General features: G+C 42.4%; 1 protein-coding gene across 2 annotated transcripts in view; it reads left to right on the forward strand.

Moving 5' to 3' along the window:
• The window catches only part of NOX4 (NADPH oxidase 4), a 699,867-nt gene that overhangs the window by 572,071 nt on the left and 101,840 nt on the right, over positions 1-25,956 (forward strand). The gene's annotated exons all lie outside the window — the stretch shown is intronic.

The following is a 25,956-nucleotide window of genomic DNA, read 5'->3' on the forward strand; positions in this document are numbered from 1 at the left end:
GTCAGTTTAAACTTTATTTCGGTCATAACAGATGAGAAAGAAAAATACAGTATAGAGGCCAATTTAAAAAGCACAGTTAAAAACAAACGCAACGTTTTAGGAAAAAGAATGTGGACTCACTTAGGTGACAGCAAAACAAATACCATAAGTCTTAAAACGGTAGTATAAAATAATAATTTAAAAGCCATAAATAGATATTCACATTTTTTTTAAATGTACACATACAGTACAACTAAAACACTGTGCATGTGAGAGGAATGATTCAATTCGCTATAGTTATGCAACAAAAAGTGTATCTCAGCCCTAGAGATTAGTGTAGAATGGCTTTGCGCCGGATCTGCCAGTAACTCTCCACAAACTTGGCGATCGAAAACACGATGATGGTCGATGTGTCGACTCTACAAACTTTCAGGGCAACCCTATACTGGCGCACTCCTAACAAACATAGAAGGGGGATGATTCAGTATTTGAGCTGCTTCAAATAAAGAGGGAAAAAAACAGCAGATGGTAGTTGGTTTCCTCACACCCATTGCATGCTGGGCAGAGGCTACTTCCCCCACTGGCCATGTTTCCATTTAGAGGTAAATGAAGTGAGGGGAAGAGTCCTCAACCTATACCTTACAAAAAGGGATTTAGTGGAGAGAGCATCAATCCGGTCCATATAGGCCTCAAAAGCCGAAAAGGGTTTGAACTCTATAAAGTGGTCGCTAAGGTACCCCTGACGTGGATGGTTAATCAGACAGTATAGGCACTTCTTGGAAGGCATACAATTCTTGTATATGACAGTGTCAGCACTTCTCAGCATGACTACAGTACTTCTTCAGAGGGACTGCGATACTTCATATCTCAGCGGGGTGTGATACTTGTATGGGGCAATACCAGCCCAACTCAGCAGTGCTGCAATACTTGTAAAGGACAGTATCAGCACTCCTTAGCAGGGCTACAATACTTGTAATGGAAGAGCATTTCTTCGCCACGCCTATTGTGGGCTGTCAAAGCACTTTTCTGCAGGACTGCCATCCCTTTACCTGGAGCCATTATGTCCCTCAAGGACTGTCCTACTTTTAAGGTGATACTACCAGCATATTTCTGGAAGAAGAGCATATGTAGTCATAATATAACTGCATCTGTCCTTGTTGTTTGCAATAGAAATGATCCTTTTTGCATGTTACACACCTTTCGATATTACTGACCCTATTTGCAAAGGTAAGTTATCATGGTGAGATCGCCTCACGCAGGGATCTACACCTGCACCTAGGTATAGATCTCCCTATGGATTCAATTCCCCATTTCCGTATGACGATTTCCTCCCACTTAAACTCGGACAACTAATTTTATAAGCATAAGGTTACTTTTAGTAACTTTCTTGTAGTTTTTGGAGACTTCCACCACTAGGGCAAGTATTTGTGTTAGAAATTACCATTTTTTGCATGATTATTGTTTTCTTTTGCTGAATCTGTTTCTTCTGGCCATAGGACACTGTGTACTTTACTCCTGCTAACCAGTGGTAAAGTCCTTGTATTCCCCTCTCTAAACATGTTAGATTCGGCATTAAACATTTTGGCACATAAAGCGGGCCTAAGAACACTATTGGACCTGTGAAGATCAGAAGAATGACTTTCCTACTGTTTGAAACCTGATGGAAGATTGGACCTGCTTGCCTTGAACCCAGGACCCCAGAAGTGACTACAAGGGTCAGTTGGCTGAACTCCTATTTAAGCTATAGGGACAACACAAGTTTCCAGAGGCTCTTCTGACCACTAGCAGCTGTCTCTATGTAAGTTTGAACATAGAGGCCTTCATCAAGACTAATGATCCACATCCGACCGACATCAAGGCCTTTTGACTTTGCTCACTCAGAGTTTTCCTGCCTTTGTTGACGACCGTACCATTGCCCTGCTCATCAGCTACCTTCTGTTGCTGAGCATTGCTTCGGATCAAGCTTGCAGTTTGCCCCACCGACTACGTGTCGATGATCACTTTTTCTCTATAAAATTTTTTTAAGTCAGAAGGTAAACTTTTCACAGGGATGAACCTGATCCTTGTATTCGACCCACACTCCTCTGCTTTTTGACTTTGACCCAGCCAGTGCAATCAGACAATCACGGATGGTGCTTTGTGCTTTTTGACACTGTTTTAATTTAAAAGTAAAACAATTATTACCTCAGCACTACAGATTGTTTTTGTTCATTTTGGTGTCATTTTATTTATTAAAATCAATTGTATTTTTCTAAATTGGTATGGGATTTTTCTTGTGTTGTGTTTTTACTTTATTACTATTTGAGTACTGCATAAATATTTTACACATTGCCTCTGAGATAAGCCTGACAGCTTTGTGCCAAGCTACCAAAGGGTAAGCACAGGTTTATTTAATAACTTTTGTGGTTCACCCTAATAAAGATTATGATTATTAATTGACCTCCCTCAACAACTTCTCATCCCCAACTAATACTCCAGTTTCTTACAATCTCCCATTAATGAACTTAAAATGGGCACTGTTAGGACATTCAGTACATTTCTGAATATATTATCACTGTTGTCAGAATGTCATTCAGGCATATTCGTCACAAAAGGCAGGTCTGGTTATTATGCAGCAAAGCATAGTCGACAAAATCTGGCCTTCCTCTCATTGCGACTTTGGTGATGTCCTCTATTAGGTAATTTGAGATGTCTTTAATTATGCCATTTATGATGTCATTTAACATGTTAAGAGTGGTATAATATGTGAGGTCATAAGCAGTACATGACTTGGTGAAAGTTAGTTTACTGAACCATAATGTCAGAATTTCAGTGTTTTTTAGGTTATGTTTTGCAGCCATGACTGCACCTTAACTCTGGTTTGTTCAGTGAATGTCTGAGGTTTCTGAAACATATGCTATGGTGTTGTGAGCAAGCCTTACCATAACTGCACTTCAATCTTTTGTTTTTATTAGTGAATTTCTGAGGTTTTTAAGCATATTTAACCTAAGTTAAATTCTAGCCATTGCTGTCCACATATTTTGGCTGAGACTAGTAAGGAATTTCTGCAATGCAGAAAACCTTTGAAGGCAACCTAACTATTGCAGGACATGGCTTATAGACATACACAGCAGGGGTTGAATGCATCACACATGTTTATGGCTAGCCTCTGTAACTTAACTGTACCAGGGACTTTGTATGCAGAATCTGTTTTCAAACCTACATCAACTGCTCTGTAGGCATATTTCATGGTTTTTTACAGTACAATGTGGGGTTCAGTTACAGGGCTGGGCGCCGTCAGTCTATTTCGGTCTGTAAAGCTTGTCCTAGTGTTGGTATGCCAGGTTGGCAGTAGGTTTGCGGTACATTGAACCATTCCTCTGGGATATGTGCAGCCATGAAGCTTGCAACTAGTGGTGGTGCACTGGTGTCTCCACATGTGGGCACTTTTAGTAAATGAAGCTGGAACCCTGTGGTGATGTACCAACAAGGCTGCACTAGCCCCTCCACTGCAGGGCCACTTGAGTCAGTCAAGCTTGCAAACAGTGGTGGCATACCAATCGGCCGGAACTAGACCCTCTGCAGCCGGGCCCTTTAAGTCCATGAAACGTATACTCAATGATGGTGTACTGTGCATGCATGTTAGATCTGTCAGTCTTAGGATGGTCTTCCCCCAAACATTTTACCTTATACCTCCTGGTTTTTTTGGTCTTAGGACTCTGCACACTTTGCCACTGCTAACCAGTGCTAAAGCACTCTCCTTAAACATGGTTAAATTGGCTTCCACTCAATTGGCACATTTACTTTACTTGTAAGTCCCTAGTGAAGTGGTACTACATATACACAGGGTCTGTAAATTAAATGCTTCTAGTGGACCTGCATGACTCATTGTGCCTCCCATTTAAGTAGCCCTGTCAAACATTTCTCAGGCCTGCCATTGCAGCCTGTGTATGTAGTTTTAAACTGCCATTCCAACCTGGCAAAATAAACCTTTTGCCAGGCTTAAACCTTTCTTTTTTATACAAATAAATCACCACTAGGATAGGCCGTGACAGACCATAGGGCAGAGTGCAGTGTATTTAAAAAATTGGACATGCACTTTTCATTTTTACATGTCCTGGTAGCGAAAAACTCTGAAATTACTTTTTTCACTACTGCAAGGCCTGTCTCTTCAATAGACTAACATTGGGTTACGTTATTACGTTTAATAAGTGATAACTTTCTATTGAGAGCAGGTGAAAAAGTAAAGATTGGTCCCTAAAGAATTGAAATCTAAAACCCTCTTTGATGGTAAAGTTGGATTTTAAGTCACAGTTCTGAACATGCTACTTTTAGAAATATGGCATTTTCTTGTCCTGACCATTTGGTGCCTGCAACCTGTATCCTGTGTCACATGACTAAGTGTAGCTGGAAAGTTGGTCTTTGTGTATTGCTCCCAGACAGTAACACAAAGGAGGGCTAGGTATATGCAGGATGAGCCTCTTGCTCGAACAGACCAGAAGAGTTTGGCAAAACAGGAACATTTCATTTAATGAAACAGTGCTTCCGGGGGAACTGTTACAGGCATAGGGTCTGAGGACTGTCTCAACTTACTATTGATCTGACATGGGTTTTTATACAATTCTTTCAATGCCATAAAATAGTTCTGGTGATCCATTTTTGGTAAGGAATGTGAACCTCTGTCTTTCGAGTCATAAATTAATGTATTCAATGAGGAATCCAAGTGGACCTCCACCTTCCGTGGACACAATGTGGCCAGTGGGTAATGTGTCCAGATATCCGGCATGGAAAGCATGTGATCACTGTGTGTACTGTGTCCTGATTGGCTATGTGTTCCTAACTTCATTTGGCATTTGACTTTATGGTGTTTTGGGACCCTGCGTATGCCTCAGGCCATGTGTACTTTATTGGGGCCAATCTCCCTGGTGTCGCTGTGCCTATCGGTGGGATTGATCTGGGGTTTCCTGTCACACGTTTGACTGCCGGCTACGTTCCACCACACCTCTGACCTGTCTATCAGTGACCTTGGGCCTGGGCCTCAGGTCCTGGCTGACTACGTATTTGCGAATTTGTTAGCAAAAATGCAACTTCATTTTTATGCATAGACATCAACTTTTTCAATATTAATAAGCTATCTCTGTCAGGATGAGGGATGTGTAGTTGTCACCTACCACAATTGCACATCACAAAGGGTCTGCCTCCGCTCACTCACAAAGGGTTTCAGATTAGTCTTCCCTCCCTCAGACAAGGTGAGGCCAGTTCAGGGAGGCAGGAAATTCCTGACACCTCTGTAGAGGGAGAACTTTAGAAGTTTCTCCCACTTCAAAGTGGCACAAGGTACCCTCAGGCTTGGCACTTCAGCACAGTTGTGAACCTGTTGAAGACTCGGAGTAAGGACTGCTGTACTGCTCTACTGCAAGAAGGACTTCCCAGCTTCCCTGCTACTCTGATGCCAGAGTGAGAAGAACTGGACCTGCATCCTAGGACCATCTGAGTGACTAGTTGGGCGGCCCCCTCATCAGAGCCCCAGATACAGAAAAGGCTCTAACCATATTGAACCATGCACTTGGACACTACCTGCTGTGAGCCCTCCCCCCCCAGTGGTTGCCCTGAAGGATTGACCCTTGTAAGTGGTGCTCAATTTGCTCTGCCAGCCCAGCTGTGGACTTCAGCAAAATCGATGCAACCCCTCACAGCTTCACATCATAGCCCCAAAGCCCCTTGGAACCAATCAGAGTCATAAATTAATGTATTTGACGAGGAATCCAGGTGGGCATTGACCTTGTGTGAACACAATGCGGCCAGTGCGAAGCGTATCCAGATGTCCGGCATTGGGAGTGAGTGATCACTGCATGTGCTGTGTTCTGATTGGTTACGTGTTGCTAACTTAATGTGGCATCTGACTTTATGGTGTTTTGGGAATGCACTAATCCCATCGGCCATGGGTGCTTTATTGAGGCCAATCTCCCTGGACCATTGTGGTGTTTCTGCGCCTATCTGTGGAATTGATCTGAGGTTCCTGTTTGTGTGTTTGTCTGCTGGCTACATGCTACCCCGCCTGTGACCTGTCAATCAGTGACCTCAGGTCTGGGATTGAGTGCCTGCCTGACTACGTATTTAGTTAAGTTTGGTGTAGAGTTCATAATGAGCAAATTCGTCAATTAAGATGCAACTTCTTTTTATACATGAATGCATCGTTATTCATTCTGACATTGACTTTTTCAATATTAACATTCTCCCCTCTAGTTGAATTTTCAATTACACTATCTAACCTATACTTCATGACAGTTACTTTATCGGGGGCCAGTTGTTCTTCGGTTTTGCCAATTACTACTTCCCTAGTTATTTGCATTCTACCCAATTCGAGGACTGTGTTTTTACAGCAGGAAATCCCCAATTGCACAGAACCACAGGAAAACAAGAACACAAAGAAAACTGCCAACAACGATGAGCACAGACCAGAAAGCCATCAGGGGAACAATGATAACTAATTCAAGAACCACTCCGGCTTAGGGACACCTCCCTCCTCACGCATGTCTCTAAACAGTGCAGTGCTTGGATGGCAAGAGTCAGTATCCTGTTATCCATGTCATTCCCAGAGATAAACCTGCAGCAAGATGTGCCATTCTCGGCACACACCCTTCCCTCCATTGCGGTCATTAAGTCTAACACATACCGATGCTGCATCACCATGAGGCGTATTGTTCTCAGTTCTTCCTTGATCGAATTAAGGCCGAGCTTAGTGCTGTTCATCAATTTAACCATTTCCCACCTGGTTATTTAGAGCCAGTAGGCATTAGCTTTTGTCTGCACTGTGACGAAGGGTATGGACACTCCGCAGATACTTGTGAGTCCAAGAACAGTCTGAATTCTTCTGGAATGCCTCGAACTGCGCCTATTCAAAATAATCTGAAAGTTTTTTTCAAGGGTCTAATGCAGCAAGGTTATATTTTTCCTCAGTGGGTACTGGTACAAATTTGATAGTTCTTCTCCGGGAATGACCAGGGTTGGTGTGTGTATGGTTACAAGGGAACAAAATGTGTACCATCCGGGAATGAGCTGAGTGAAGGCAAATTTGTTGCACTGCCAGTACATAACCATAATAATAATTCCTATTTTTAAAGCGAGAACATATTACCCATTAAGAGTTTCAAGGCGCTGGGGGCCATCTGGGAGAATAGGTGAGCTATTGCCCAGAGTCACATGGTGCTGAGCTGAGCTTCTGCCAAGGATCTAACCAGGAGCCCCATGCTCCAGAGTCAGCCACTCTGGCTGCTGCGCCACACCTCTCCTACCATCCATCAGCATGAAGGTGTCCTATTGCATAACCGAAATGTCCAGGAATGTGCTGCAGTTTTCATTCTTGCCCAGTGGAATCATTCCTTTACCTCTGAAACATAAGGAATACAATGTAAGGTTCCATCGATTAGGGGTTGCCCTTCCCTGCTAGCCAAGTGTGTCCACCCACCTTGGTATCCCAAATTCCCTGACATGGGGTGTCTATGCTTTTTGTTCAACCCTCCCCAATCAAACTAATTTCCCTTTGTATCATTGAGCTGGATGGCCCTACACAAGAACTCGATGTTTAGGCTCCACTTGTTTGTTAAAGAAGATTGCCCCAGATACACGAAGGGCCAACCTTGGACAAAAAATGGTGGCAGGAGTAGATGTGTTTGTGCATTGAGTTGGGGGGTTTAGCTACCTCCAAGAATCTCTTTTCTGGGAAGTCTCGGGCCAAACAGTATCCTCCCCTATGGTGCCCTTCCTGCTCATCCAGTCTAGTTCAGTTTAAATATAGTTAGGCTTGGTGAAAAGATATAGAGCCATTGGGTTTGCTTGTATCAGGTGAGATTCACTGCCATTCTGTGGGGCTCTACCTTGTTGGGTTGGAATTTGGCCCTAATTCTGCATAGGTATAAGTAGAGAAGGCATATCGCTCTTTTAGGGGCCACCTCTTGGGACAAGTAAGGTCTGCCTGTGCCTACTGCATGCGGTATCAGTGAACAGACATAACATGACCTGGATAATGTCTTAGAGCCCACGGCGGTCTTGTGCTGATGCCACGTGTTGTGTAAAAGAGCGCTGTGTAGTGCATGTGGATGTTAGTGTTTGGGTTGGTGTAATTGTAGGTGACATGGGAGAGATCCCAGCACCAGCACTGTGTTTGTTTTTGAACAGACTCTATTTAATCAGGCTGTTCTTTAGCAGTGAATAGATGCGGCAGCACCCAACATAGACAGTGGGTATTTAAAAGTGCAATAATATATAACTTGTTATTGAACATAGCGGAACTTGGATACGGATCATGGGGAGGTGTCTGTGGTCCTTAGGCAATTGGGTTTTCTCATTTAAGAGTTCAATTAAAATATTTATCAGAGTAAAGATATGATTGATTGAGTTTATGGTGTTTTAGGAACACGCGTATGCCTCCAGCCATGTATGATTTATTGGGGCCAAACTCCCTGGACCATTATGGTGTCACTGTGCCTATCTGTGGCATTGATCTGGGGTTCCCTGTTCACACGTTTATCTGCTGGCTATGTGCCACCCCACCTCTGACCTGTCAATAAATTACCTCGGGCCTGGATCTCAGCACCTGCCTGACTGTGTATTTAGAAGTCGCGGTTGACGTGGAGTTCATCACTAATGATGCAACTTCCTTTTTATACATTAATGTATCGTTATTCAAATTGACATCATTTTTAAAAATATTTACAAGCCATCTCTGTCAGGTTGAACAGTGTGGAGCTGACCCCAGACCAGCTTGAGCCAGGGCAGGGAGGCAGGAAATTCCAGAGACCTCTGTAGAGGGAGGACACTAGAAGTTTTCTTACTTCAAAGAGGCCCCAGGTATGAATATCGGACCCTTAGACTTGGCACTTCTGTACCTGTGGAAGACTCAGAATAAGGACGGCTCTACTACTCTGCTGCAGGAAGGACTTCCCTGCTTCCCTGATGCCTGAGTGAGAAGAACTGGGCCTGCATTTTGATCCCAGGATCAGCTGAGTGACTCCAAGGGCTAGTTCATCAGAGCCTAATTCACAGAAAAGGCTCCAACCCTGCACCTGGACATTACCTGCTGTGAGTCCTACCCCCCCCCCCCCCCCTCAAGTGGTTCTCCTGCAGGTTTGACCCTTGGAAGTGGTGCTAAGCTAAAGGTGCTCTGCCAGCCCAGTTGTGGTCTTCAAAAGACCTGACACAGCTCGATGCAACTCCTCACAGCTTTACATCACTGCCCACAGCCCTTTGGAACCACCACTGTGCAATGCCTATCTGAGACAGGATCTCAACTCGCAGCTCCTCGGAACCGCTGCTGTGCGGTGCATCTCCGACACAGGGCCTCGCATTGCAGCTCTGCCGCTCAACAGAACCATTGTGCGTTTCATATCATCAATGCAGGACCTCGCATCTCAGCCCCGCCACCTCACAACTGGGGCTGCTCAATGCAACTCCAATGTGGGACCTGCTGGGGCCTTGGACAGTAGTGTGTTGGGTGCCCTGGGTGGGTACCATGGTACCCAACCTTTTTTGGCTGGACCCCAGTTGATGGGATCTCCGGTGCCAAAATAGCCCGGGGAGGAGGACTGATTGCCACCCTCCTCTGTAAATATGGTGCCAGGCCCTGGAGGATGAGATTCCCTTGACCAAAGTCGGCCCGGGGATAAGGGCTGCATGGCCCTCTCCATCTTAAATATGATGCTGGGCTCATCAGAGTCAAAATCAACTCCGGGAAGTAGGCCACATGCCCCCTTTCCCTTAAATATGTTGCTGGGTCCGGGGGATGGGGTGCCTGGGATCAAAAGCATTCCGGTAAGGGTGCCCTCCCCCTAAATAATGTGCTGGGCTCCAGGAAATGGGGTCACTCTGGTCAAAAGTGGCCCAGGGAGAGGTGCCACATATATATATTCACTAATAAAACCGAAGGTTACAGCGAAGTTCTAGTTAGGAAATAGAATTTAAAAAACTCACTGATCAAAAACAATGCCCAATTTAAAGATTAGAATCCTCCAGAGGACACTTCTGCCATTATACGTTGGGATGCCTTGATAGCAACTCTTAGAGGAACCCTTATAAAAATAGCAGCCACAAAGTATAGAGCACTGAATAAACAGCTGGCGGACATAGAATCTCAAATCAAGCAACATTCGGATTCTATCAGACATTCTGCAGGATCCTTTGATCTTTCAAAATTAAGTAGTTAACAAAATGACTATAATAAAATTCTCAGCTTTAGAGCACAAAAGTGGTTGCAGAACTTGAATGCTAATATTATGATGAACAGAAACAGAGCAGGGAATGTTCTTGCGAACTACCTGAAATACACCAAACCCAAGTCCACTGGTTCTGCTATCAGTAACTTGTTCGGGAAGATTGCCACCTCACCTCAGAACATCCTGAATGTGTTTCAGAATTTTTACGTGGATTTATACAATCCAAACCTTACAACTTCTCCTGAGTTCAGCCGTGAATATCTTTCATCTTGCGCTCTCCCTCAAGCTTCGCAGGAAGATTTGATTTTTCTTAATGCCCCGATTGATAGTGAAGAGATACGGAGGGCCATTGATTTTATCAAAGCTAGAAAGGCATCCGAACCGGATGGCTACACTGACAAATTTCATAAAGTCTTTGTGGATTCAAGTAGCGGATTCTCTTGGTTCTGCATTTGAACAGTACGCGAACTTAGGTTCCATAACTGGCTCTGCAACTTGTAGTGGTTATTCTACAAGAAGGGAAGGATCATTTGGACATTAGAAACTACCGGCCTATTTCCTTAATCAATATAGACTGCAAAATATATGCTAAGATTCTGGCATTACGTTTGGAAAAGGTCATACTAAAGCTCATTGCCCCCTCTCAAACAGGCTTTCTGAAGGGTAGACTGGCGGCGGACAACATTAGATTATTCTGCCACGCATTTGATAAGGATTGTTTTTACGACTCCGCACATGACTGTATTCACTCATTCCGGTTAAAGATTATGGCACTTACAGATGACATTTATCTGTTGTTATGCTTGTCCTGGCTCTTTTCACTCTGTGATTTTACTGTCAACCTTCACAGAAATTGCACTGTGTACTCTCTGTTTTATTCAAACCAATAAAATAAAAAATGAGACTAAGTCCTACTTTAATGATACAGATCCTGATCTACTATTGGTCATATGTGCGATTTGTCTTTTAATTTGACTGTTCATGTGGTAAGATAACGTAGCCCGTTGTCAGCCGCGGCCCGTGCGGGTAAGAGTGGTCGGGCGGTGGGACCGGGTTGGGAGGGATTCGACAGCCGACCACAAGGCCAAAATAAATAAATAATTAATTTTCCCTCGTCGTCGTCTGTCGAATCCCACCCAGCCGCAATGCCCCACCATTCTTACCTGCATGGGCCGCGGCTGCCCGTTGTTTCTAAACATTGCTTTCAAGCACTCTGAAATAGGCATGTTTCCTGTTTTGATGGAATCGTTCATGGTATTGTCTGCCTCGTTTTATTTTCTGTTTGGTTTCTTGATAATTCTCCAAGGAACAGAGAAGGCTGCTTATGCTCTCTGGGGAGGATTTAAATGAAATCGCATATCTCTTTTGCTCCAGGTCTTACAGCGTCTTTGGCTCATTTACTTTCCTTGACATTTTACCATCCAGAGGATGAGCTGTCCCAAGGGCAGGCAGCTTTTCTCTTCCTCCTATGCTAAAGACCGACTGCTTACCCATGGATTACTTTGCTTTCATTGTATTCTTGGAAATGTATTTGTGAGCCACAATTAATGGAAGCATGTATTTTACACATTTTTATAGTCTAGCGCGTTTGCTTCCAATGCCCAATCAAAATAAATGTCACAGGCATTTATTTCTTTTGGATTCAGTTTCTTGATAAATTACTCTTTTGATTCATCGCTTAATTCTTATATTGACTCAGCAAAAATTATAATTTTGCATTCTTGTACAAAAGCCTATTCTCGCCATTTTCATCTTTCATCACGACAGAAACTCGTTTGTTTAATACATGAAATTCCCGTGTGCTGTAGGTTAGTGAACTGAAATGTAACTTCTTTCTAATCAGATTCTTGGGAGCTTTTCATATTTATCATTTTAAATTACCAATTTATATTGTTTCATAAACAAGGATGAATTCCGCATTAAATCAGGGTATCAGATTTGCAGTTTGAGTAATTTCACATTATTTTTCTGAAATTTCTCAGAATTATGCAAAAGAAAATTATGTAAATTTCACAAAACGCTAGTGATTACCCATGGTAAAGTCCCGAGTTCAGACCGACTTCCAAACTGTAAGGGCCACATGTATCACATTTGGAAATTGCAATTACCTAATTGCAATTTTTGGAGAATTGCAATTAGGTAATCGCTATTTCCAATGTATGAAACTCCATGAGTTTCATATACCGATTCCTAGTGGGTCGCAAATTGACCTACCTCATTAATATTCATGAGTTAGATTGCAATTTACGACCTCGTAGGAATCGCTAAAATCACGGGGATGGTGGCCTGCTGGGATCAGCAGACAACCATGTACATGACTGCTTTTAAATAAAGCATTTTTTTTTAAATGCAGCCCGTTTTCTTTAAAGGAAAATGGGTTGAGTTTAGAAAATAAAAATGAAAAAGATTTCTTTTTACTTTTTAAGAGCAGGCAGTGGTCCAAGGGCCCACCTCTTGCTCTTGAAAAATGTTTTAACAACCATTCCCAAGGGACCGCTTCCCATTTGCGAATGGGTTACCACCTACTTGAAGTAGGTGGTAAAATGCGAATCTTTTGAGAGCACATTCCCAGTCACAAAACATTTATACATACCGTTAGCATTCGCTATTTGGAAAGTACACCCTAAAGACGCCCCTTCCAAATACCGAATCGCAAACCCATTTTGCGATTCGGTAACAGGTTATCAAATCGCAAAATGAGGTTTGATGCATGTAAAAAACCTTTTTTTGCGTTCCCAAACAGCGAATCGCCCGTTTGCGAACGCAAAATTGATGGATACATGTGGCCCTTAGTCCTTATTGTTTGGGGGAAAGGCACATAGCATCAAATAGTCTTGAGACCTCATATATTAATGCAAACTAATTAGAAACGTAAACACAATAAATGGATGCAAATACTTATATGGCTCAGCAATAATGAAGATGTTTGCTATAACTTTGTCTGAGATTAATAAGAGGGGGAAAACATTAGTACTGATGATAAAGAGCAGGTCAAATAAGTGAGTAAGAGGTGTGGCGCAGCGTCCAGGGTGACTGACAACGGAACATGGGGGCTCACAGTTCAATCCCTGGCACCGGCGTCAGGTCAGCCCAGCACCGTGTGACTCTGGGCAGTAGCTCGCTTAATCTTTCCGATGGCCCCCAGCACCTTGACGCCTTTGGGTAATTGTTTGCGCTTTACAAATACAAAAATACTGGCTTCAGTAAAAGCCCCAATAGAAGTTCACCCATAAGCAAGAAGTAGAACACTTCAAGGGTTCCCAATGCCTCCAGGATACACTTGTCTTCAGACTACCATTACTGCATAGGTCTGTTTATATAAGCCGAGATCCTCTTGCTATAAACACTATTCCTGGACCTATGGTAAATGAAGTTGATAAACTGGGGCTTGACCCATATTATCTTATTTTTCTGACTTCGACAATACTTCCACAGAGTAGTAGGTCAGTCATCATCAGCACTTTCAACATTTGTGGGAAACACCAAGCCTAGTCTGTGGGCAATAATTGAGAATCAACCTGATAATTTTTAAATAACTTAAGGGTGCAAAAAATATTTGCTAACTTGAAAAAATCTTCTCTATAGTAACTCGCTGACTGTTGCCGCTTCTTGGTACAGACACTCACTGATGCATTGTCAGCAGATGCTGGTGCGCTGCTTTGAAGTGGATTTTCACTTTTCTCATTCCTCCGACTAAGCTGTTCCCTGTGGTGGACAGTCTTAGAAAATGCTCATTTTCTTCAACTTATAAAAGGGATCACCTTTCGAAGTTGGCTTTTGAAGAAACGGCAGCATTGATATGCACCTTGCGGTACAACTCTGTTCACTAACAAACAATAGAGCTAGGATGAACCTCACTCCAACTCATTAGCAGGTAGGACGTTAGGTGCAAGGACAGGTTTTAGTGCCCCAGGATAAATAGCAGTGAAGGTAAGGAAAGTCTCAAAATACCCGTCTCCTTAAATCAAGTCAATAGCGAGCATGGTGATTAGGGATTCAACTGACTCATCCACCTTCTCTTGTGCTTTTTAGCCTTTACAATCATCCCCTCATCTTTCCACTCCAGAACAGTAGCAGTCATGAAGGAAAGTAATGCAGAATAGGCAGTAAGACGAAGAAGGGAGAGAAGAGGCAAACCTCAATAGACATCATTTTTATAATCAACACCCGATTTTCAGATGGAAAAGGTAATCTAACTGGGGGAGCAGCAAATAGTGGTAATTTAAATTGATTCAACTATGCTCACAACATTTCCTTCTTTGGGAGCAACTACCTTGTCAGCCACATAGATTATTCTAAAGACCAACAACAACAGATTCCTATAAAATTTGTCAAATTACTTTGAGAAAGGATAAAGAGCAGACACAGGAAAGGGAGCTAGGTAAAAGTAAACAACCTGTTCATATGTTGGGTAGCGTGACAAATGGGGGAGTTCTTTCAGGATGAACACAGAGAATATCCTCAAGTTCTAAAAACCTGGGTGAGGTACAAAGTCTACCTCAACCAAAATACTTCTCTGAAGTTCATTAAAAGGAGGCATAGACAGTTGGTGAGTTTTACAAAATGAGATAAAGCAGCCTAAAGAGACACCAGTTAAGGCACAAGGGTCTAAGCAGTATGAGAGACTGAGGAAGGAGATTCCATGTCCAATAATAGTGGCCCGAGGTTGTGCACAGGGGCAAACAGGGGTCTGATGTTTGTTAATATGCAAGTGTATTATCCATTCAGTCAGATTCAGAAAGTTGACCACAATATGACCCCATGGGCCTTTCCAAGTAAAGAAGTGTCAACTGTTGATAGCAAGAAAGAAAACCTTGAAAATAGGTCTTGTAGAGCGAATATTTGATTCATCAGGATGCTGGAATAAAGAGAAAGTTGAACTTGCCTTGGTGATGAGGATGTCATAAAGAAGGACATTCTCCTGAATTTTCATGGCGACTTTAATATTATTTCTGCAGCTGCTTTTCATCTTCAAACTAATGTGCACAATTTTGCGGACTTTAGAATTAAGGAAAAAATGTTGTGGACTCAATAAAATCTAAGCCCTAAAGAGTAAATAACAAATTCACCTTTCAGGTGTTTTATAGACATAAAGGTAGAAACCGGCAAGTGGAGATGGAAATTTAAATAGATCATTTTAAAATTCCTTTTTTTGGCATATTGGCACATTTAATGCAATAAGTGATGGATCTGACGACTATGGACAGCAAAATTACAATCTTTTCTGATGCTGCAAGTGTTCAATATTTTTTAGATATGGAGACAGTTGATTGTATTAATTATTAGATTCTCATAGATGGCTCTTGTTTTATTTGTAAATAGTGTTGTATCTTTAGTAACTAACTGTGTTGCATTATCACTCTAGTATTAGACTGCAGCTTTCTTCTAACAAAGGGAGTTCAATCACAATAGGGGAATAGATCTCTGGCTGGGAATAACACACAGGTTAGCAGTGGTACGTCATGAAACCCAAGGGGAAAAAGGGAAAGGACTTGGGGGTTAGTGGCAGGCAGACCTTTCCGTGAGTTGAAGGTAAGATGGGAAAGTTGTAGTTTACACAATGAAGTTGTGGCATTGGAAGGAACATTTTGACAATCCTGAGAGATCTCACGCAATGAAGGAAGATTAGAGCAAGGATCAGGATTGCTAGTTTTTTTCTGTATTTAAAGTAGGTATTTAAGGTATTTCTTTTAAAGTACACAACTTTAATAATGCTCAGAAATGGAAAACAATTTGGCATGGCCACAGAATCACAATCCCTCAGTGGTCTTATTGCAATCTGCACATTTTAGCACATCTAGAAATAAAAAGTCAACATACCGGCTTTAGGTCAGTCCTTATGGATATGGGAATGTTGTTCTAAATCCTGGGCGCAAGGTATTACTTTGAGATGTAGTCTGGATCACTGAAATAATAGGTTTTTATCTTGGAATATATTGAGATACATGCCATAGTTTGGGATACATTAAAAGCAACCCTGCCATGTAGAATGCAATCCTACTGTAATACTCCGTCTTGGAGAAAACATTAAACCATACTGGTCTGAGAGGAGAAGACAGCTCATACAGAAAGTGCATTCTTACTATCTGAACTCCGACATGTAAGAAACAGATAGCTGGAAGGTAAGAATTTTCTCTTGACTTATTGCTTTGCTCTAGAAATTGTAAATGTTGACACTGTTGGACAAAGTTGCTATGAGGAGGGAGAGTTCATGGGTTGCATGGTCAACTAGGGGAAAAGCTAGTTTGAATAACAAGAAGAATTAAAATTGTGGGACCCCGAAAATGATACATTAACAGATGATCCTCAGAGACTTCAAACTACACATTTAATTCCTCAGAGTAAAATTTAAGAAGCAGGTTAAAATGTGGAAAACAGTTTAATCACAGAGTAGCTCTATCAACTTCCATGAATGTGGTTATCAGTAGAATAGGCATCATTAATACCACCTTCTCAGAAGCAGCGATGGAAGCCTTGTGGTGGAGCTTGCACGAAGGTAAGGCATATAGGTAGGACAGATTTCCTAGTGAGTTCTTAAAACAAATTCCTCAATGAGTTGAAATCCCAACCTGTTAAATTACTGAATTATATCTTGAAAAAAGAGAAAGTGTCCCAATCCTTTTGGTTGTGAACTGTGGTTAGCTGTTTTGAAACCAGGTATGATGGCAAAATGCCCTAGCCCATATCCAATAATCTAAAGTTATTGAATACATTCCTTGAAGTGAGAGTAATCCATCAAGTTAGTGAGCTGGTCCTTATCAATAATAATGGGTTTATCTGAGGCAGTTAACTCAGCAGGAACACAAGTAAACTTATTGAGGCAATTAATTTTTTCCCAAAGAAACAGACTCTGGCAGCTGTAATTTTACTAAAAGCAGAGAAGGCATATGAACTCATGATTTGGAGATTTCTTTTTACTATTCTTGATTCAACTAGATTATTCTCTCAGGTCCTACAGGAAGATTCAGAGTCTTCTATTGTTGCCAATTACTGTTGTGTGGGCAGGCTTAAAGAATCACATGGAAGTCAACAAGGTGCTAATCCCCCCGCCCGCTTCCTGCATAGTAAGGCCTGCTAGCCCGGAGACTTTACCTTCTTCCTCTCAAATCTGTGTCCTGCCTCCTCCTGTGGCTCCACTTGCCTTCTGCTGTGCTGCTCCGGTTGAATTAATTAACAGGAAGAACTGCAGGGTGCATGGCGTACTGCATGAAGGCTTGCCTGACCTTATCAAATCCCATGATAGGGTCAGGCATGCCTTTGCGCAGTACGCCATGTGCACTGCAGTTCTCCCTGTTAATTAATTGAACCGGAGCAGTGGAACGGAAGGCGAGTTGAGCCACAGCAGCAAGAGCAGGCAGGACACTGATTTGGGAGGAAGAAGGTAAGTCTCCGGGCCAGCAGGCCTTACTATGCCGGAGGCGGATGGGGGGTTTAGAGGGACGGGGAGCAAGAGTGGGGGTGGGGGGCCGGGGGTTTAGTGGGAAGGAGGACAGGGGTTTAGCAGGGAGGGTACAGGAGAGACAGAGGGGAGCAATGAGTAACTCCACCAGCCACAAAACACCACACAGTTTTCTTTTCACTCCATGAAATTCCGTGGAGTACTACGCAAGCTCTGCCCAGGGTTAGTTATGAGAGGCGGCATGGCTGACGACTAGGGGTGGTCGGGTGCAGATGGGCATACATTAGGCGCATTCAGTGTCTCTGGAGTGTCCCCACGGCAACATACCTAGCTTGGCTTCTATGAAATAAGACAGCAGTGTGAGTCTGTCACTGCAAGTACTACAGTCTCCACCCACAATCAGGTGGAGGTCAGACCAAAATGGGAAAAATGTACCGTCAAATAAAATAATTAAAATAACACCAGAAAGTAAAACAAGCAAGGCCAGGTACCCTCAAACATAGGTTTGCAAGTAAATACAATCAAACCAGAGCTGTGGTCCATCTCAACTGTACCCTCTTTGTTATACTGAAGGTCCATCGCCTTATTTATAGATGGACGGACCTTCAGTATGATGACGGCAGAGAGTACTTTGTCTCCGCTGCTGACATACATCTGTAACGGCCTGACTAACAGCAGTCAGAGGTTTGGCTATTTGTCAGCCCACCCTACTTAGAGTAGACAGACAAATGGGCAGTTTTCCCTGTCCATCCCTCTCAGGTTAACCCTGGTGGTAAGGGACAATGAAAACTGTAAAATGACCCCCTGCACCATGGGAGAAAACTCCCACGGTGAGGAGGTTATTGTTATTTTATTTTCAATAATAAAATCCTTCTTTGAAATGTTCTTTTTGAAAATTAAAAAAAAACATTGAAAGTTTGCCGCACAGCTACGTCATGTTGATGGAGCCATCCGTCAAACTATCAATGCATTTACAGGAACAGCTGTGGCAGAGGTTCCTGTAAATGCAAGAGATATCCCCTGCGCCGAAAGACATCTCAAAATTTGGTGGGCAGATACTCCCTTAGGGTGAAGAAGTACTTTACTCCATTGCCCTGACAATGTAAATACCCAACCACCAAATCAGGCCCAAAGACAGGACATGTCAAGTCCAAGATCCCCTTACAATTAGCATGCCATAAGAGAAAATAATAAATAGCAGGTTAAGACAAATAAAGAACAAAGACACACACACAAGTAGTGATAGGAGGAATGCTTGCAATAAGTCTAACCACTGGCAATTGCCTGGGGTAGTATTCCAACCCATCATTATTTTGTCCAACATGCTACCTCAGTTTGGACCCAGGGACATGCAAATCATTCTTGACCCAGCTCCAACAGGAACAGTCCAACCCCAACTGCCAGGCCAGGTGCTCCCTGAACAGAAAGTTAAGCAAACCAAGATGGTTTTGTCCTAATTAAAGCTCATCAGTAGGGTGTAGCTTGGCTTCAGTGGTACAAATAGCACAGAACTATTTCTGGCTATGAGCTTGCCACTTAGGATTGTATATCAAACACACAAAAGGTGATGGGAGGAATGTTTGCAATACGCCTAGCCGCTGGACATTGCTGAGGACAGCATTCCAACCCATCGTTCTTATGCCCAACATGCCACCTCAGTTTGGACCCAGCAATATGCAAATCAATCATGACCCAGCTTCAGAAGAAAAGTACCACCCAACTGCCAGGTCAGTTCCTCCCTGAACTGGAACACAAGCAAGCCAAGACTGGTTTGAGGCTCATCTGTTGGGTGTTACTTGGTTCCAGTGGCACAGTGCCCTCTCCTCTGTCCTGCCATTTCCTTTGCTCCTTTATCAAAAGAACAGACAGCAGGACGGTCTGCTATACTGACTGACCCACCACCCAGGCCAAGGGAGTAATTGGTGATCACACCTTGCAGTCAGTCTCATCTGAAATATTCCTCACAATGGCCTAGGTCTTCCTGCCTGTTATGATTCCCTGGTCCTACAATGCTAAACTTATCAGACCCACCATCTCACCTGACCATTAGTTCAGGCCCCTGCTTCCCTTCCTCCAGTGTGTGTGTTCCCACCTCAGCCCTCAGGAATGTCAACAATCCGTTTCTCCTCTCTGGTGATTTGCAGTCCTCCTTACCCACATCTGGCCTTCCTAGATTCTGCGCTTTCAAAATGGAACCACAGGCCTCCTTGTCATTTACCATCCACAGACATACATGCATCCCACCTCGCGCACACAAGCACCACTTGTTACACAGCGCTATACACAGACATCATGTAGGCCAAATGTGAGTTAAGTACACAGCCACGAACATTATGTGGCTGGTCCATAGGCACTTCTCCTGTGACATGAGTAGCAAGGCCTGTTCAAACTACTGATTCCTATAAAACACAAACCTGGTATGCTACTACCACTGCTCTTGTGTCACTTTTCTCCTGGCAAGTGCCGTAGCCCTCTTCCACTACAAGGGTAGCACTTGGGCACCCTTCCCAATCTAGTAGGGCTACATTATCATGAGAAAGGTGTAGGGCATGGCGCACATGCATGAGCCACGTTTGTTTGCTCATTACCAAAATATCAGTACTAGGGTCCAGATATTTATGGAGCTGGGCCAATCAAGGCAGGGGTACATGTCTGTTACCATGCAGGGGATTATTGTGTCCCCCGCCACCGTCTTCTTTGTACTTTTGATGTATTATGGCTACCGATGGAGAAGCTCTGTCCAAGATTGCAGTTCAAATCACTTGCAGAGAGCAAGGTTGACTAATGAGGCGTCATTCTTGTTACATTATAAATATATTAGCAGTATGGGTTAACATCTGCAACTTCCCAAATAGCAAGCTGAAGAAGACATCAGAATGTTTTTTGCTTCTGGCCCATCTTATGTTCTTAGTTACAATCTTGTCCTACTTCATTTGCCAGTGTGTTTCTGCATGGTATTCCTGTAATTCCTTTTTTCGTTTAGCAGTGATGTAGGCAATTGACTTTACTAATGTTCAGACAGTGTCCAGTGCAGCTGCCAGGATTGAGTGGATGAGGTTGAATCCGTCTTCAGGGAATGAGGGTATCCTCTGTGTTCATTACAGTAATTTTGCGTTTGGGTAACAATCAGGAAGTGTCTCACTGGGAAGTATATTCTATGAGTAAAAAGATATTTTAACGTGTGATAAGTGTTATTGTACTGTGACGGGGCCATTAATACCTGTTAATGCCATATTCTGAAGAAGACTGGTAGCACTGGTCAGCTTGTACAAAGAAAGGTTGTTAGCACAGACCCCCAAAAGGACCTCCTCTTGGACGAGAAATGGCCCAGTCTGTTTCCTATCCCTACCATATATTTTCCCTAAACTAGAATGCTGGTCAATAACACTAGTCAACCCCAGCATTCTAACATTTCTGAATGGCTTCACCAATTGCAGCAAACCGTAAAGGGTGCCAATATAGTTACAGACGTAAAGCACATTGAAAACAATATAAATAAAGGAGTAGTGAAGTTAGTTTGTCCAGGATAAACTTACAAACCATCTCTTTTATTTGTGATACTTGCTCTTAGCTTAGGACATTGTTAGTGACAGCAGTAGCAGCCAGCCGTGGTTTGTGGCTTCAAAGTTTCATTAACTCGGCTCCTGTTGTCAACATACACAAATCACCGACCACTTGATGCAGTCATTCACTGCTTGTAATTTACTTGCATCCCCTCACTAGCAACACTCCTTAATGTTCTGCGTCTTGTAAGAACTATCTGCTTCCGGGGTAAACCATCAATCCGGGTTTCAGTCAGTAATCGATGACACACTTCAGCCAAGAAGATACAGACATCTGTCTCCTTATAATCTAGGACACTGTCCAGAGCACGACCTTTTAATAGTGGTGTCTGTTTGCAAACCCTGCTTTCATCTCTGAGTACGCACACCCATGTGTAAATAAGGCAATTTATGTCCTACACAAAGTATACAACCCAACAAACATGGACATGATTGTGTACTATTATAAATCACGTATTGAGTACAAAAATCCCTTTTCTAAGAGTTATGTAGAGCTGGCTACAGAAGTTTCGAACAGAAGACTGGTGACAAATTTACGTTTCTAGCTATTTTTACATTAATATTTTCTTCCAGCTCATCAGTGTTCATTCTATTTAACTCTCACATCGCTGTACAAAATATTGTATGTTTGTCTCTTTTTTACGGTTTGGTTTGACTGCTCATCTTTCTGCTTCCTCTGTTGTTACTAATTGTTTAACACCTACACATTGTGGGGTTTGGGTCTGCCTAGAGGAGTATTCTTTATCAACTTATTGTACTGGCTGTTAGCTTAAGGAACAACTTTACAAAAAAGTACACAAAATCATGATACATTATGTTCTTTATCTCTTACATTTTTTGTATACATAAAGCAATCATTTTTAACCATGTGATCACCCCTTCTCTTGATTCCAAAACTACAACACCAGACAATAACAAACCACTATGACTGTTTATTTTATTGTGTAGTGCATATACACATCTACAAACTTGAAATAAATATGCATATCATTTGTTTCTTAATAAGAACAAAAACGTTTACCTAGCTTTAGCAAAACTAGTATTGGCATTATGGGTGAATTTGCACGAGTGTTTACACAATGAAAATCCTTTGTTCTAGTTGTAATTCGGTCTGTGAAAGGGTGCCATATTTTAAAACACTACTGAACTATACCAATGTCTTTACAAATGCATGCATCATAACTTAATGCACTCGGGTTCTGGTTTGGAATGAAAGGTTTCTCAAATCCTCAGTAGTAACAAATGTGTATGTCTTCATTGTCCAAAGATAGATCATTATTTCAATGAAGTTACATACTTCTCACAGTCAAGGGGGAGAGAGTTTCCACATTGGCTGGCTAGACTGTCCCAGTTCTCCCCCAAATGCATGAAGGGACAGACATGTACTCAGTCTTTACTCACAGTAGATATGCGATTGCTTCAACCACATCCCAGTGCCTGGTAACCCTGGACACATGGCTCATGCTTCCAGTACTCTTCAGAAAGGTACTTCTTTGTGGGGAGGCTTTACTTGTTGCAGTCAATAATTTTGTAAATGTATAAATGCTCAACTTGAGATTCCATGGCCTTTAACAACAAATTCCCTGGATAATTATGCAGAAGTCATGGAATGCTAACGAATGTTTACATCCTTTCACTAGATTTGGCAGGGTTATATTATTATGTAAACTCTGTCATTCCCCTACTTTGTCCATACCATGCCCATATTTGCAACTGTTTTGTTAAACTAACACTCAAATTAGGGACGGCTGTATTACTATCCTACTCTAAAGCAATTTAGCAATTTTCACCTTAGAGCTCTCAATATTGCTTGATATTTTCTGGTAATGAGATGCAAGCAAAAATATGGTAGGAAGGTCCACTTCTAAGGGTTACAACAATTGTTCAATGCCCTCTCTTTTCAATACACAGGTCTGGGCCACAATTGAGGACAAATGCTATAGCCCAAGGCAAAAGTGCTATAAGGCTGTTAATATGTTCCTCTCAATGTTCTAAATTAAACGGTGAGAAATAAAAGAGATACATTGGAACGTAAAAGCAGAAAGCCTGTATTATCAGTTGTTTTTCTCTCTGTTACTCCATTCTCTTCAATCAAGCTCTTAACATTCTAATGTTCGCATTAGCATTATTGCCCATATCCAAGGCCATTAATGCTATCTGTCCAAGAACATGCTAGTGCAATCACCTTGCCCTCCCATTTCTACCATCACTCAGTCGCCAGTTATGAAAGAGCGCAGAGACTAGACTCATAGCTACCTGATTGATGATACCAGTCGTGTGACTCACATGAATTTGCTAATGCTGTTACAACTTACATGCAATGACTCACACTCTATTTTTGAAATGTACTGATGTATGATACTTGTTACATACAAAGTACAGGCTGAGACGTGACTGGAAGGATGCTCAAATCAGATTCCTTTAGTGACATCTTGATAGTCGTCCGACCCAGGCTATCATTATTCTACTCAGCTCTTGATTTCAATGCAAGAATTCAGCAGCAACATAGACCCTCCAGGCTGCAAGGCAAACAGTGTTGACAACGTTATCTTCCGACCCCAGTGTAGCCAATATTACCTTCATGCAGGTGCATTCTGGTTCAACCCAGCATGCATCACCCACAACTCCTCTTCACCAATAAAGACTCTGCCTTAAAAGTGCAAGCAGTTCCCAAGACAGTTCAGATGCTCAAGTAACAAATCTTGGTCGCCACTGACATCTTTTGATAACCTAGAACCAGCCCTTAGCAGTGCAGCCCTCAAACCATGCTCTAGCAGGATGACTGATCATATACAGATCCCAGGTTGAAATCCCTGCTGTAACATAATGATATTGTCTTGGATCTCATGCATTATGTGCCATATCAAAGGGATGCTATAGATTAGATATGTGGTTTCTTATGCTAGTGCCAAATGTTCAGGTGCCTAACACTGACCTTAATGTGTGCTGAAGTTTCTAAGTCATAAAGAATGGTCTGCCTGACCTTTCTCTTCCCTTTAATCATTATCGAGTACTAAAAAGACTGGGAACAAGCTGGTCCATATTAGTGAGCTTCACTTCGTTGTATGATGCCTTTCATCAAAAATATAAACACTGGATTGTGTTTTGTGTGTTTAATACGGAGGGCTTTAGCACATGCTTAGGTATTCAGTATGTAGAGTCCAGTTGTGGAGTGCTTTACTGTCTGAAACAGAACAGTCTTAATGGTTGTTAGGTATCTATAGATCTTGGATTTTTCACTTATTTAAAGGCTGGTGGTGGTATTCACTAGTGGGCGGGGAGTCAGGTGAATGGAGGGTTGGCACGCCTGTGTGGTGTGAGGCCACACCAATGAGGTTGCAGTGGAATGGGTAATTCAGTGGGTGAACATTAAATGATTGGGAGATAGGCTGGGTGGTGAAACTGATTATTCGAGGCCATAGTTTACCAGCAGCAATTCAGCAGTGGGGCAGTAGAAGCAGAGATGTGATGTGTGGTGAATGAGGTGATGTTGGTGCAATAGACGCAGAACTCACTAATTCAGTGCAATCCAGGGAGGGAGCAACCTGACAAGTATTGGGATGTGTTTCAAACAGGTTGTGCACCCATATTTACAGTAGGTGAAAACACCACTAAACTTTCTATCTAGGATTGGAATCCATGCCTCAACTTGCACACAGATCTCTGAAAACAGTTGTCTTAGCCCATTGGTCTATCTCACTAGAATTGCAACAGCCGGCATTTGACTACCAGTTTCCTACGTGAAATTGGTCTCTGGTTTGAAGTACTTATTTGTAAAAATGTGAAGCTCAAAACAGGCTTGGACATTATTGCATTATATTGCAGACCAACACTATGGAGGAGTGAGAAGCTATAATTAGGTAATTGTCTGAAGTAATTACACTATAGAGGGTAAACCTATCTTTTTAAATCCTGGAATGTTCCACAAGATTGTTACGTGGCCCATAGTCTATCTCTTCAGAGTGTGAGATCAAAACCCAGGTGGATCTGTGTGATCAGCACATCTCTGGGATATTTTGTTGGGTCCTCATCCACAGGTACCACCTGATGTGTGCTTTATCATTGGTCCCACCCCCTATTCACCTAGTGCCTAGGGACATCAGATATATAGGGCTATTGTACGCCTGTGATACGTAACAACAATGGATCTATGGGAGAGTCCACCAAAATGGAAAAAGCAAAACCAATTACTTTCTCCTGCTTTTCATTCATCCATAACAACATCCTCTACTCAGTTGAAGGGAGTGAAATATAGCTTCTATTAGTATAGGAGAGCATACATAACGAGGCCAACTCATACCACACACACAGAGGTAAAGGCATGATTTTTTATATGAAAGCCAACAGCATAAATACATTACTTTCACTTGGTTGCTTCAAATAGAAAAATTAGAGAAAAGGGTGCTCAAAAAAAGAGTGCCAGAGAGTGGAATTTAGACAAAGAAAGGAGAAAGGAAATAGTTCTCTTGCATGTATCATAATCATTACAAAGAAGGCTGCCCATTACATTTATTATACAGCATAAGTTCGTTGTCATTAATACAGGGTAATTGATTCAATAATAAATGCCCCTTTTATGGACCAAATACCCAATCCAGGCAGTGTAAAGTGTCCAGGTTTCGGCCTGGCAAATCTAAGCCTCACCAGAGGGTCTTCATCAGGACCGGGCGACTGAATGGAAGGGGAGAAACCTCGAAATATCAGTCATTCGGTGAGTGAACTGATCTACTGAACTGGCTCATCATATGCAGGGAACCAGAGCCCTTGGATAAAGTGGGCTTGAAGAAAGGCTCGAGCGTGTGTCCCTGCTTAAGCATCTGCCGGT

This window comes from Triturus cristatus, chromosome 8, assembly GCF_964204655.1.
Source record: "Triturus cristatus chromosome 8, aTriCri1.1, whole genome shotgun sequence".
Classification (NCBI taxonomy): Eukaryota; Metazoa; Chordata; class Amphibia; order Caudata; family Salamandridae; genus Triturus; species Triturus cristatus.